The sequence below is a fragment of the Schistocerca americana genome, chromosome 5, assembly GCF_021461395.2.
Source record: "Schistocerca americana isolate TAMUIC-IGC-003095 chromosome 5, iqSchAmer2.1, whole genome shotgun sequence".
NCBI lineage: Eukaryota > Metazoa > Arthropoda > Insecta > Orthoptera > Acrididae > Schistocerca > Schistocerca americana.
This window is the reverse complement of record NC_060123.1, coordinates 175,853,991-175,869,445: the sequence shown is the minus strand read 5'-3', so window position 1 is coordinate 175,869,445 and position 15,455 is coordinate 175,853,991.

The window sequence follows — 15,455 nt, the reverse complement described above, 5'->3', positions numbered from 1 at the left end:
CAGTTGAACAGTAACTTATTAGATATTCACATTTACTATATTAGAATCGCAAATCATTCATACTTTTAGCTCTCTTTCCTATTAACATTATTCACAATATAAAAAACACCTAAATGCATTGACGTAATTTCATTTCAATGTATATGAACATAAAACGCAATATCGATCTCCAAGACATTATAAAACTCGTCTGTAATATCATTTGTGTCACTGTATGAGATAATTTAAGTACAAGTTTATAAAACACTGTCATTGTTGTGACATCTTAATTACACGAAACATGACATTCATATGTTTGGCATAGTCTTCAATTATTTTCACATATCCTTACACGCTAAGCATTAAATATTGTCCCTGAATATACATCAAACAGAAACACAAAAATAATAATGCACTGCACTGTTTCTGAGGAAAAACACTGTCCAACACGAGGGTAGTCTTGACCGCATGTTCAACTCGAGAAATGACATGATTTCGTAGGAGTTAGTGTTCACAGAGATTTTACAGTTCATTTTATGGAAGCGTGGCACAATTTGTAATCTCGAATAAGGATTGCCTTTCATTGATTTGTTGGATATCTCTATTTTGGTCAAAGGGCTAGGTAATATGATTGTTCATGTCCACGGACTGCTTGCAATAAGCAATCCGATCATTCTCATCTCTACTCCTTTCGATGTTTGTCGTTGTATTTTTTATGACTTCTGGATCTGAAAGATGACCAGTGTCCCAACTGCATTAGTAAGGCAATGTGAATAGTCTTTCTGGTTGTAAGCGTAGGCTTCCGCGGCCGTTGTCACAGTCGATAAAATTCTTTTGGGTTTGAGGCCGCATTGTCATCTATAAAATTCCGACGTTTCGGCGACTGTTGCAAGGCGCCTTCCTCAGGGTGTATTGCTAACTGCTGAATGAGCACTACTTTGGTTACTTGTATACCATGGAGGAATGCTGTCATTGGATGTGAGGGTGAGGAGGAAGGGTATTAGGAGTTCATTTTATTGGTCTTTGCATTGCGTGTTGTCATTGGCGGAAATAGGTGTTTTCCATTGGAGTTTCCTTAACTGCTTGCCATTGTTGGAAATCGCCGAATAGGAAACTGAGCGGCGACTACAGGGTAGCGCTGTTTACTAACTGCCCAGTATCGACCAGGGAAGGTCAGCACTCTGCGTACCGTCCGCAGCTGTGGCCTACCGCACGCCTGTTGCTCTGCGAGAACTGTGAGCTGTCCTTCCGCAAAGCTGTCACTGCTGGCTGCCAAGACGCTGGAAGTCCGTTTTCTCTATTCATATTGTCATTCCACAAGTGCCACAGGCACCAAGAATATATGGTGTACCAAAGGTCCACAAAGAAGCCTTTCCTTTACGACCGATAGTGAGTAGTATTAACTCACCGACCTACAAATTAGCGAAAGAATTGGCTCCGAAGCTTGGACGTTTAGTGAGCCATACAGATTCATACGTCAAGGACTCCACTCATTTTGTAGCACTTTTGAAAGAAAAGCGAGTCTCGGATACGGATCTGATGGTCAGTTTTGACGTAAAGTCATTGTTCACGAATGTACCGGTGACGGACACAATGAAGATCTTAGAGGAACGCATGGCACCTGATATCTGAGAGCTAGTGCGCCAATGTCTGACGACCACCTCTTTCAGATGGAAAGGGGATTTTTATGAGCAGACGCATTGTGTAGAAATGGGTTCCCCTCTAACGCCTGCCGCAGCAGACATTTTTATGCAAGCGTTCGAAGAAGTAGCACTCCAGTCCGCAACATTACGCTACGATACGTTGATGACACCTTTGTTATCTGGCCACGCTGAGAAGAGGAGCTTCAGAACTTCCTCGAACATCTCAACCAGCACCACAGCAAAATTCACTTTACCATGGAGATAGAAAAGAACGGGGTATTGCCTTTTCTTGACGTGGAAGTTTACCGTAAGCCGGACGGGAAGCTTGGACACAGAGTTTACAGGAAGCCCACCAAGACGGACAGGTACCTCATGCATCCTCCCACCACCATCCTACACAAAAGAAATCGTCCCTGCAAACTTTAACTAAGAGAGCCCACAGGATCAGTGATCAACACAACCTGCAAGCTGAACTACAGGGTTATTACAAATGATTGAAGCGATTTCACAGCTCTACAATAACTTTATTATTTGAGATATTTTCACAATGCTTTGCACACACATACAAAAACTCAAAAAGTTTTTTTAGGCATTCACAAATGTTCGATATGTGCCCCTTTAGTGATTCGGCAGACAACAAGCTGATAATCAAGTTCCTCCCATACTCGGCGCAGCATGTCCCCATCAATGAGTTCGAAAGCATCGTTGATGCGAGCTCGCAGTTCTGGCACGTTTCTTGGTAGAGGAGGTTTAAACACTGAATCTTTCAAATAACCCCACACAAAGAAATCGCATGGGGTTAAGTCGGGAGAGCGTGGAGGCCATGAAATGAATTGCTGATCATGATCTCCACCACGACCGATCCGTCGGTTTTGCAATCTCCTGTTTAAGAAATGCCGAAAATCATGATGAAAGTGCGGTGGAGCACCATCCTGCTGAAAGATGAAGTCGGCGCTGTCGGTCTCCAGTTGTAGCATGAGCCAATTTTCCAGCATGTCCAGAAACACGTGTCCTGTAACGTTTTTTTCGCAGAAGGAAAAGGGGCCATAAACTTTAAACCGTGAGATTGCATAAAACACGTTAACTTTTGGTGAATTGCGAATTTGCTGCACGAATGCGTGAGGATTCTCTACCGCCCAGATTCGCACATTGTGTCTGTTCACTTCACCATTAAGAAAAAATGTTGCTTCATCACTGAAAACAAGTTTCGCATTGAACGCATCCTCTTCCATGAGCTGTTGCAACCGCGCCGAAAATTCAAAGCGTTTGACTTTGTCATCGGGTGTCAGGGCTTGTAGCAATTGTAAACGGTAAGGCTACTGCTTTAGCCTTTTCCATAAGATTTTCCAAACCGTCGGCTGTGGTACGTTTAGCTCCCTGCTTGCTTTATTCGTCGACTTCCGCGGGCTACGCGTGAAACTTGCCCGCACGCGTTCAACCGTTTCTTCGCTCACTGCAGGCCGACCCGTTGATGTCCCCTTACAGAGGCATCCAGAAGCTTTATTCTTCGACTTCCGCGGGCTACGCGTGAAACTTGCCCGCACGCGTTCAACCGTTTCTTCGCTCACTGCAGGCCGACCCGTTGATGTCCCCTTACAGAGGCATCCAGAAGCTTTAAACTGCGCATACCATCGCGGAAAGGAGTTAGCAGTTGGTGGATCTTTGTTGAACTTCGTCCTGAAATGTCGTTGCACTGTTATGACTGACTGATGTGAGTGCATTTCAAGCACGACATACGCTTTCTCGGCTCCTGTCGCCATTTTGTCCTACTGCGCTCTCGAGCGCTCTGGCGGCAGAAACCTGAAGTGCGGCTTCAGCCGAACAAAACTTTATGAGTTTTTCTACGTATCTATAGTGTGTCGTGACCATATGTCAATGAATGGAGCTACAGTGAATTTATGAAATCGCTTCAATCATTTGTAATAGCCCTGTATGGAACCTCAGGTCTATTTTTGGAGCTAATGGCTACGACGTGAGAATGATACACAAAACTATGGCGCCGAAGGAGGGGGACAACATGGAAATGCAGAACGAAGCACAGAACACCGTCATGCTACCATATGTACAAGGGGTTACTGAACGCCTGGGCAAAACTCTCCGTCGGGCAGGCATTAAGCCGATTTTTCGTAGCAACAACAAAATAAAAGACATTCTGGGCTCGACGAAAGATACAATTGACAAGTTTCATGCCGCCGGAGCTTATGAAATCGGGTGCGAATGTGGACTGGTGTATGTAGGTGATCTGGGCGCCCGTTAAGCACGAGGTTAACTGAACAAGAGACATACATCTGCCTGAAACACTACAACAAATCAGCGGTGGCAGAACTTCAGGAACAGTGCAGGATCAAGATCGAATTTCGAGAGGCCCTCGTACTGGCGAAACAGCCGTTTGGTTTGAGGAGGAAGATTAGAGAGGCTATAGAAATAGCCAAGCGACCCGACAATGTGAATAGAGAAGACAGGTACGGACTTCCAGCGTCTTGGCAGCCAGCAGTGACAGCTTTGCCGAAGGACAGCTCACAGTTCTCGCAGAGCAACAGGCGTGCGGTAGGCCACAGCTGCGGACGCTACCCAGAGTGCTGACGTTCTCTAGTCGATACTGGGCAGTTAGTAAACAACGCTACCCTGTAGTCGCCGCTCAGTTTCCTATTCGGCGATTTCCAACAATGGCATGCAGTAAAGGAAACTCCAATGGAAAACACCTATTTCCGCCAATGACAACACGCAATGCAAAGACCAATAAAATGAACTCCTAAACCCTTCCTCCTCACCCTCACATCCAATGACAGCATTCCTCCGTGGTATATAAGTAACCAAACTAGTGCTCATTCAGCAGTTAGCAATACACCCTGAGGAAGGCGCCTTGCAACAGTCGCCGAAACGTCGGAATTTTATAGATGACAATGCGGCCTCAGATCCAGAAAATTTTTATTGACAGTCATTCTGGTTGTTTCACAAGAATTGATGTTTTGGTGAGTTGTCCATGTTTATAAAAACAGTTTCCTAATTATGAGGACACTGTTTTTATAAAAAACAAATCTGAAGATGGTCATTATAGACCGAAACCGGTAATCTGTGAACAAAAAGTTTGTAACCATAGGCGTAAATTAAAGGAAATTAATGCAATACAGGTGTTGGTTTCAATTACCACTATTCAAGTAGTTCTGCAGTCAACAGCAGGGTAAATGTATCGCTCTGAAGGGTGAATAGGTAGAGGAGAACTAATAACCTCACAACGTCACGGTCGTAACACGTTTTTCTCTAGGTCCGAATTAAAACTCTGACTACTCCTCGTCCACCCACAGCTCCGTGCCCATTCCTGTAGACCAGAGGTCGGCGCAGACAAGCTTATCGTCAGCCGCCAACCGCATCCGGGCCGGGGGAAGCGGCGCCCCCTTGTTCTGGCGGCTGGTCCGAGGACGCGTTCCAGAGCTGTCGCGGGCAAACAAAGGCCGGGTTGGAAAGTGCAGGCAGCGTTTGCGCTGGCCCTTTCTCCGGGGAATTTCTCCGGCGCCCTCCCACGCCATCCGGGGCGGCGACCCGGTGACCCGGTTGCGGGGCGGCCGGTGGACCGCGCTGCAGACGCCAGAAGCCAGACGTCCGCCATGGCCCGCGTGCGCACCACCACCGCCGCCGCCGCATCCCGCCGCTGCCGCGCGCCGACGCCGCCGCCGCTGCAGCTGCCTCTGCTACTGCTCGTGCTGTTGGCAGCCTCAGCGGCCGCCGCGCACACACCCCGCGTCGCCAAGGGCTTCTTCGGTGAGTTCAGCGTGTGCGTCGAGGACTTCCTGACAGGCGGAATACGACACGCAACCCTGGACTTCGAGCTTACATTAATAATGTCGTCTGACTAGGGCCTCCCGTCGGGTAGACCGTTCGCCGGGTGCAAGTCTTTCGATTTGACGCCACTTAAGCGACTTGCGCGTCGATGGGGATGAAATGATGATGATTAGGACAACACAACACCCAGTCCCTGAGCGGAGAAAATCTCCGACCCAGCCGGGAATCGAACAAGGGCCCTCAGGATTGACATTCTGTCGCGCTGACCACTCAGCTAACGGGGACGGACCGAGTTTACATTCAACTTAAGCTTATGGTGTCCCCCGTGAAACGTGATAGACACAAGGGAATTAAGGGAATAGTCTCGTAAAATAATGAAGTTTTTACTCTAATCAATCAATTCGTCTCAAAACTTAAACATACAATTTCTGCATCTTGCTAAATATAATTACAAAGTTACAACTCCACCCGTTTTTGGAATTATTTTATTTTATTCTGAAATGTTGTTTTTTAAACTATCTTCTTTTATGTAGTAAATTTACTGTAATGTTCTAGAAAAATTGAAGACTGTATTTAATAACATAGACAAACAATTTTGTGTAAGCTTTCTTGGCTATCTTCTGCGTTGGCCTTAAAATTAATTTGCTGTAGTACGCAGAGAAGTTGCAGCATTAGAAAACTGCAGCGAAATGCAGGAGGATCTCAGCGGATGGGCACTTGGTGCAGGGAGTGGCAACTGACCCTTAACATAGGCAAATGTAATGTATTGCGAATACATAGAAAGAAGGATCCTTTATTGTACGATTATATGATAGCGGAACAAACACTGGTAGCAGTTACTTCTGTAAAATATCTGGGAGTATGCGTACGGAGCGATTTGAAGTGGAATGATCATATAAAATCAATTGTTGGTAAGGCGGGTACCAGGTTGAGATTCATTGGGAGAGTCCTTAGAAAATGTAGTCCCTCAACAAAGGAGGTGGCTTACAAAACATTCGTTCGACCTATACCTGAGTGTTGCTCATCAGTTTGAGATCCGTACCAGGTCGGGATGACGGAGGAGATAGAGAAGATCCAAAGAAGAGCGGCGAGTTTCGTCACAGGGTTATTTGGTAAGCTTGATAGTGTTACGGAGATGTTTAGCAAACTCAAGTGGCAGACTCTGCAAGAGAGGCGCTCTGCATCACGGTGTAGCTTGCTGTCCAGGTTTCGAGAGGTTGCGTTTCTGAATGAGGTATCGAATACATTGCTTCCCCCCTGCTTATACCTCCCGAGGAGATCATGAATGTAAAATTAGAGAGATTCGAGCGCGCACGGAGGCTTTCCGGCAGTCGTTCTTCCCGCGACCCATACGCGACTGAAACAGGAAAGGGAGGTAATGACAGTGGCACGTAAAGTGCCCTCCGCCACACACCGTTGGGTGACTTGCGGAGTGTAAATGTAGATGTAGATGTAGAATTTTCAAAGTTCTCAATCTTTTTATTTAAATAATCAAAACATTCACTTATCAGTATTTTCTTTTATAAATACTTTTTTTTCCAAATTATACGCAACATTGTTAGCGCTGACAGTAAGAATGTCCCCTAAAAGTTTCGTCCACTTTTGGAAAAAATATTATATTTTAATGTTCTGTTTCACAAATTAGAGATAAACGCAGTCAAAGTTACACAACACAATCAAGCCCCGGTTCTTGCTATAAAATCCGCCTCGACTGTAACTTGTTCTTTCTGCTCTGTTCTGAGCTTCTTCAGCTTCTATGGCCGTCGCTCTGGACGCATGTCGTCGTCTTTTTTTTTCAAATTCTGGGCACTGTTTGGCCTTTTGCTTCCTTCTTCGCTCGCCTCTAACTTTGCTCCTTCACGTCCTTAATCCTCACAGTACAGTGGTCTCTGATGCTCTTATTGCTTCTGACAGATAGCACCCTTGATTGAACTGTGAAACAGCTTCTTTCACGGCTAGTTCTGCTTCTCTTTTAGACACAGATATATCCTTTGGGTACTTTGATCAGATTATTCTACGTAGACGTTACGTTGCATTTTGAGTCTTTCGAGGAGTGCATCTGGAGGGAATCATAACAGATGCCAGCCTCTGATAAACAGATATCATTCTAACAACAGCAGATGGTCTCAGAACAGTATGGCTTGCAGTTTTATTTGATTCTGCTTGTTCTCCTTTGGCAATGGCACGATTAAAGAAACGCCAAGAATCAAAAATGGTTCAAATGGCTCTGAGCACTACGGGACTTAAACATCTGTGGTCATCAGTCTCCTAGAACTTAGAACTACTTAAACCTAACTAACCTAAGGGCATCACACACATCCACGCCCGAGGCAGGATTCGAACCTGCGACCGTAGCAGTCGCGCGGTTCCGGACTGAGCGCCTAGAACCGCTAGACCACCGCGGCCGGCACGCCAAGAATTCCCGCCTTTTGGGGACTTCATGTGCTGCGATTTCTCATAAGGGCTCAGGCTGTGTTACAGTGTCGCATAGACTGCACCCTTCATTGCCGTAGTGTCTGGAGCATTGTCGACAATGGCTCTTCTGTAATAATGAGTCAGCTAACAACTGTTTCTTCTTTCAAACTTCTATGTGCTTTCTCATCGAGAGTCACGTTTTGTGCCCGAATTTCTTTCACCAATTTCTCAATCCTGCCCCACGTTCTTTGGCAATGCGAATAACACAATGTTCCTTCACAATTTCTGTGTTCCCACAGATATTCAGTTGAGTTTATTATATTTTTTATACATTTTTCTTTCGAATTTCACAAAATCCTTTCGTATTATATCAGTGCATGTATGAATGAACATATCTCATCAAAAAAAGATTTTTTTATAAAAAAAATCAATATTTTCTTTCCGGACTATTCCCTTAAGGGGGAGGGGGTCGATGCGAAATTGCAATACTTTGAAGAAAACCTTATAAAGTTCAAAGTTTTCAGGACAATTTTCCTATACCAGGCACAGTTGTTAAGACATGTTATGATCAAACGCATACAAGTTTTCATGCTTATTAACGTTACACGGTCTTAATTATAAAGAAATAAAATTTTTTCAACAAGGTGAGTACAAACGTTCCTTTTTTGAAAACGAAATTAATGTATTTTTGTACAAAGTTTCATGTACCATTATTACAAATACCTGTGAAACAGAATTTTGGTATCTTCTTTGGCTGAATACTTACGGCTCTCCAAATATCTGTGAAAAAGTGCACCAAATTTTAAGCTTTTTGTCTCTTAAATAAGTGCCTTAATATTGCAGTAAATGAAAGTTCATTGCACAGAATGTTTCATTATAATATTAACTAATTGTAAGCCAAATTCAAGTACTGCAACGTCAGTGGTTTGTGAGGAAAAGGTACATAAAGTTTCGAAAATGTAAGAAGCGGAAAGTCTGAATCGAAGATTTGTCTATGTTTGTATTATGTCTTACCTTATCGGAGTGAACTAGTGCAGATCATATGCATACTCCTCTTCATTCTCTAGGACTCTTTTCTTTGTCTTCTTGGTTTAACCTGATTTTTAAACTGAGTAGTAATAACGTCAGTTGCATCAATTCTCGTCTTCTGAGGACTCGTTTTCTTGCTTGAGGAGACGTCTTCCTTCTTTATTACTGAGCTAGTTTTCAGGCTGTGTTTATGGCATTGAGAAAAACGACATTTTCTAAACATTTTAAACACTTTACTGGGATGAGTTATGCTGCAGATTGTAATAATAGATGTACACACAACTTTCGTAAACGTTACTCCCTTGCAACTACTTGTAAACAAACACCATAAGCCAGAGAATACAACATCTGTGGCACTGATGCCATTCCAAAGCCTTTCTTATGTATCGTATACACATTCCCCGCGTTGTGACTGCATAAAACTATCAGAAATCACCGCAGAAATAAATATTATGTGAAAATACCTAACAAAAAAGGGGCGTGGCCTCGAAAAGCTTTTTCTGGTTATCATTTTTGTCACGCTTTGGAGTGGAATTGGGATTTAATATTCAGGAACCGAAATTCCATTACCATATAGTAAATGAAAAGCCAATAAAATATTTTTTTATTTCGATTCCTTTCACTTATTTCCCCCTTTAATGACATTTAGCTGCTAGTGGACATTGATTTACATCAATGGGGAAAGTCGAAGACTTGTGCCAGACTGTGATTCGAACCCCGGTCTCCTGCACTCGGCAGATGCTCTGACCCTAAGCCACCTATTTTTTTATATACCATTTTGTTCTTTATGGTTCGTTGTATTTTTTCGGGGCGGACGACCCATAACGTTTGTTCAAGTTTATCGCTCACCCATTAACTCAGTTTTTTTATCACAGAGGGCAGACCGAACACACTGAGCTATCGTGCCAGCTAGCCAACCGGACATAGTTGCATCGTAACTTCACGGATTCCCCTGCACATTTCTCGTCAGACCCAAATCCTCAATCATCCGTATACTACTGACGTAATGCACCTGCCCATTAACGTCATTACTTGCGGCATTGTGTCGATTTCCGTAAGAGTTCGAGCATGATGTGTATCTGCACTGAATGGTTCATTGGTCACCCGCGTCTTAATTATATGTGAGGTGTCTGTTCTTTCGGACACATATACGACTCAGCAACGTGATGGACCACTGTTCATGATGCACAGCGAGTATATAAAATAATAGGCAACGTTTAAACACCGCACACCTTACGGAAAATAAGACGAAAATCCTGTGTCGATATTTGTCCTCACCAATTTGATCCATGTTGAGACGGTGGGTAGGCCAGGACTAGGATTTCAGCATATGTAAACAGGAACGAGCAACTCTCAATCGTTTTCGTTAGATCGAACTTGAAAGTTTTAGGCCTCTTTATATGCTTTGTATGGTCGCAGGTTTTCAAGCAGTCAGGAGCTGAGTGAGTAAGCGCTTAGTTCCATAAGTGCGAGGTCTACATATCGAATCTTATTGCTGGTACTTTCTTCTAATCCCCACGTACTTCTAATAATAGAGTTTTTCTTATTGAACTACCCATATGTGTTTCGGAGAAGTTTCTCCACCTTCGTTCAGTTTTAGTTATTATCTGTTGTGCAATATACAAAGAATATATGCATTATTATATACACCACTTTTTTGAGATTATAGTATTTACGTTACTATAAGTACTGACAGAAATATTAACGTGAAGAATAAATATATACCTTGTTATGACGTATTCGTGTTCACATGTCTGTTTGGTATTGACAATACAGCTACAATTATTACCTTCCAATATGTCATCTGCAGTTAATAAGCGTTTGTTTGTTACCAGTTCGTAATTTCTCACAACTTTTTTATGTCTAATATAATATTATCGTTTTTTTCTTTCTATGGCAGTACTGTTGTTATAATTTGTTGCTCTGTAAACAAAGATCCGCTATTTTACTCTTTGACTACCATTTTTAGCTAATCTTTGTTTACAAAACAACAAAACATAACGGTAATAGTGCTATAGAAAGAAGATAACGATAGTACCATATTAGGCAAAAAAGTTGTGACAAGTTACTTAACAAAACAATTATAAACGTTTATTGATTGCAGATTACATATTGGAAAGTAATAATTGCGTCTGTGTTGCAAATACCAAACATTTGTGAACACCAACACGTAATAATAAGATACATGTTCATTCTACAGTATTTCTGTCAATACTTATAGTAATGTAAATACCATAATCTCAAAAAACTGGGAAATATCATAATGCATAAATTCTTTGTATATTGTTCAACAGGTAATAAATAAAACCCACTGAAGAAGGAGAAACTTCTCCGAAACCTGTATGGGAAGTGAAATTGTGTTTGCTCAAGGCAGAACCACATTTTTCATATTACATATCAGGAAGAATACGCGCTGAAGGAGAGTGCTTCAACCACAAAATGACTGTCTAACAACAGATTTATTTTGACTGCGCAATTTATCAAATTAATGATTCAGTTATTATTTACATAATAAAATATCAAATTAATGATTCAGTTATTATTTACATAATATTTATCCTGAAAATTACAGAAAAAACTTTTTCCTTAAGAAGACTGGGAATAAAGAAGGGTACACGAGGATTTTCAATCAAATCAATAGAGTCATTTCATTTATGTTATTGCATATACATCTGTGATCAGTATAATATGTAATCTATGGAGCACTCCATGAATCAGGACGATACTAATCGTAGAAACTTGGCAAACAATAGTTATTACGAGATGCAGGACGTGTGATGAACGATGAATTTTTCCATATACATGATTTTCAATGTGTCTTTGGTTTAAATTCATAAACGGTTCTCCGTAATCACACACTTTAGCGGTGTACCACTCATATAGGAGCATATCGACGAATACTAGCGCGGAGACTGATGGTGTACGACTGACTGAAATTTTACGCGCTTTTATCTAGAAGCTGTCTCTCTATTCTGTTCGATGGTGTTCGCGCAATTTCATGGTAGTCTTCCAATGTTCTTCGCTAGCATGTAAAAATAAGGTTGCCCTAGAGGAGTACATTTGGCACAGATTACTTTAAGACTCCACTTTGGCAGAATAATGTGGGAATGAAGAAAAGACATACCAGTAGTTAGACTCGATCCAAGGACCTCGCGGTTAAGAAACTAACCGCTTACTCGCTAAGCTGCGTACCATTCAAAATATATAAGCAGGCCAAAAATTTTCGAATCCGATTTTCTCGGAATCAATTGAGAGTTGCGTCTACATATGTTGAAGTCCTAGTCGTGTCCTGCACACCCTGTCGATATGAATCAAATCGGTGAGGGGAAGTGCGTGCGGTCACTTTGTTAATGACAAATTATTAGATCAGCTCGTGCTGCTTGACGCAAAGCGCGCTAAATCCGTAGATCACTTTTACACGAATATTGCGCAATTAATGGCTTTATAATTTAAAAATAAGGGAAAAACATCATTCTTCTACACAGGCATTTACATACTTCCAGGTCTAGTTAATGGGCAGGAAGTAGAACGTGACATTATACAGTAGTAGGGACCAACTTGACACTTGCCGAAAGTAATTTAAAGAAACCACGGAAAATCTAACTCGGGTGGCCAGACACAGACTGGAACCTCTGTCCATCGGAATGCAACACTAGATGGTTTACAACAGCGGCACCCCGTTCAATTTTTCCCTGCTGTACAGTACTGGTTCCAAAACAAGTTATCTAATAATGTAACATTCTAGTGGAACATAGTTCATTCATTTCACATTACCATCACTACACACGGCACAAACACTTATACAAATTATATCATAATGCAACACTACATACACTGTCAAATGACACCAAGACCACAGCGAATGTGTTTGGTTTCCATGTCGTGTATTTCCCCCTCCCATTTGATTGTCTGGAAAGTGCTCGTATTTTGTGCATTTGTTCCCGAGAAAAGAATTTCACAGCTGTATAATAAGAGATATTAAACTCATAAAGAGGGTAAGATGTTAGCATTGTATATTGCAGCTCTGTGGAAATAGAGCAAGTGTACCGGTTTCTTTGGCTCTTCAGTGTATAACAGAAGCAGACTCTTACAACACTGATAACCTCGCAATTTACACGATCTAAAATCAAAGTGTGCAGCCACAGCTGTCAGTAGCACTGCAGCTGTGAACACAAGTCTCAAGTCTACAGACTACACTTATACATGTTTGAAAGATGCGCGGGGGGGGGGGGGGGGGGGGGGGGGGGGGAGGGGGGGGGAGTTGCTGTCTTTTTCTGCCTGATTTGGGAAAAGTCTTACTTTTTCTTACTGGTGATAAAGTTAATCATCGCCGGTGGCCTCCCAAGTCTCCAGACCTCACACCTTATGACTTTCATCTGTTGGGTTATGTAAGAGACCGCGTTTTTATCCCCATGCCCATGGATTCGATTAATAACTGAAATAGTGCTGGAGGGAATGACACCTTGAATCCTGCAGGGTTGTCCATAAATCCGTAAGAGTACGAGGGGGCGCAGATCTCTTCTGAACAGCACGTTGCAAAGCATCTCAGATATACTTAATAATGTTCATTTCTGGGGAGTATGTTGGTCAGCGGAAGTGTTTAAACTCAGAGGAGTGTTCCTAGAGCCACGCTGTAGCAATTCTGGATGTGTTGGACGTCACATTGTCCTGCTGGAATTGCCCAAGTTCGTCGGAATGCACAATGGACATGAATAGATGCAGGTGATCAGACAGGATGCTTATGTACGTGTCACCTGTCAGAGTCGTAACTAGACGTATCAGAAGTCTCATATCACTCCAACGGCACACGCCCTGCACCATTACAGAGCCTCCACCAGCTTGAACAATCCCATGCTGACATGCAGGGTCCATGGATTCATGAGGTTGTCTCCACACCCACACACGTCCATCTGCTCGATACAATTTGAAACGAGACCGTCCGACCAGGCAACGTGTTTCCAGTCATCAACAGTCCAATCTCAGTTCTGACGGGGCAGGCGACGCGTAAAGCTTTGTGTCGTGCAGTCATCGAGGGTACACGAGTCGGCCTTCAGCTCTGAAAGCCCATATCGATGATGTTTCGTTGTGGTTCGTAGGCTGACACTTGTTGATGGCCCAGCATTGAAACCTGTAGTAATCTGCTTAAGGGTGGCACGTCTGTCACGTAGAACTATTCTCTCCAGTCGTCGTTGGCCCGTTTGTAGTATCTTTTTCTGGCAGCAGCGATTTCGGAGATTTGATGTTTTACTGGATTCCTGATATTCACGGAACACTCGTGAAGTGGTCGTACCAGAAAATCCCCACTTTATCGCTACTTCGAAAATGCTGTCCCCCATCGCTTGTGCGCTGACTATAACACCACGTTCAAACTCACTTAAATCTTGATAATCTACTATTGTAGCAGCAGTAACCGACCTAACAACTGCGCCAGACACTTAATGTCTTATATAGGCGTTGCCGACCGCAGCGCCGTATTCTGCCTGTTAATATACCTCTGTATTTGAATACGCATGCCTATACTAGTTTCTTTGGTGCTTTAGTTAATTCTTAAGTAAAGTGTGTGGCAAACGTGCTTCTCAAATTTTCAAACAAATGCTCTTAAATGACGTATTTCTCTGAATTATAATTTATTGAAGTTATGGCAAAGCGATGTACTAGGTACTGATATAAACACATCATTATTAATGTATTAAAATGTTATGTAGTTTATTGTTGCGTTATTTATTGCTATTGTGTCCTAGGCATCTGTGGTGCCACTTCAAAAGTGGGGATCACAACAAAATCTGTTTGGTGGGGATGGGCTAGGTGGAGGAAGAGGATAGTAACAAACCGTATTATATGCTCCTCAGACAATTATTTAAGACAGAGACAAAAGTTTCTTTTTTCTGTCCTGAGGCGTGAATAGGAATTTGGATTGAGCAGAGAGGCGTCCTGGGGTACATAGTCTGGGCAAATGTGCAAAGCCACTGTGCCAGGATAGTATAGTGGTTAGGGCTCGAATCCTGCCCTTGGTAAAAATTTTGCCGCGCGTGATTAGCCGAGCAGTCAGAGGCGCTGCAGTCATGGATGGTGCGGCTGGTCCCGGCAGAGGTTTGAGTCCTCCCTCGGGCATGGCTGTGTGTTTTTGTGCTTAGGATAATTTAGATTAAGCAGTGTGTAAGCTTAGGGACTGATGCCCTAAGCAGTTAAGTCCCATAATATTTCACACACATTTGAACATTTTTGGTAAAAATTTTCATTCGTCTCTTCAGTCTGCATATCCATATTGTCGTAGCGGCCCCTTATCAGTTAGAGGGCACGCACAACAGACAAGCAAAGTGGGCTGCCGACCTCCCTTCAAGAGATCAGATCGAAACATCGCCAGTGGATGTAAACAACAGCAGACTCTGCATAAACACGGAACTACTTCGTGAAAAGCCAAAAAAAAAAAAAAAAAAAAAATGGTCCAAGTGGCTCTGAGCACTATGGAACTTAACATCTGAGGTCATCAGTCCCCTAGACTTTTTAAATGGCATCCGTCCATCCTTGAGGGATGATGGTGTAGCATGCTTGGTTCAGAGTCTGCAGCGTCTGCTGTGGCTAAAAAGTCCCACTTGAGAGTGGCGTTCC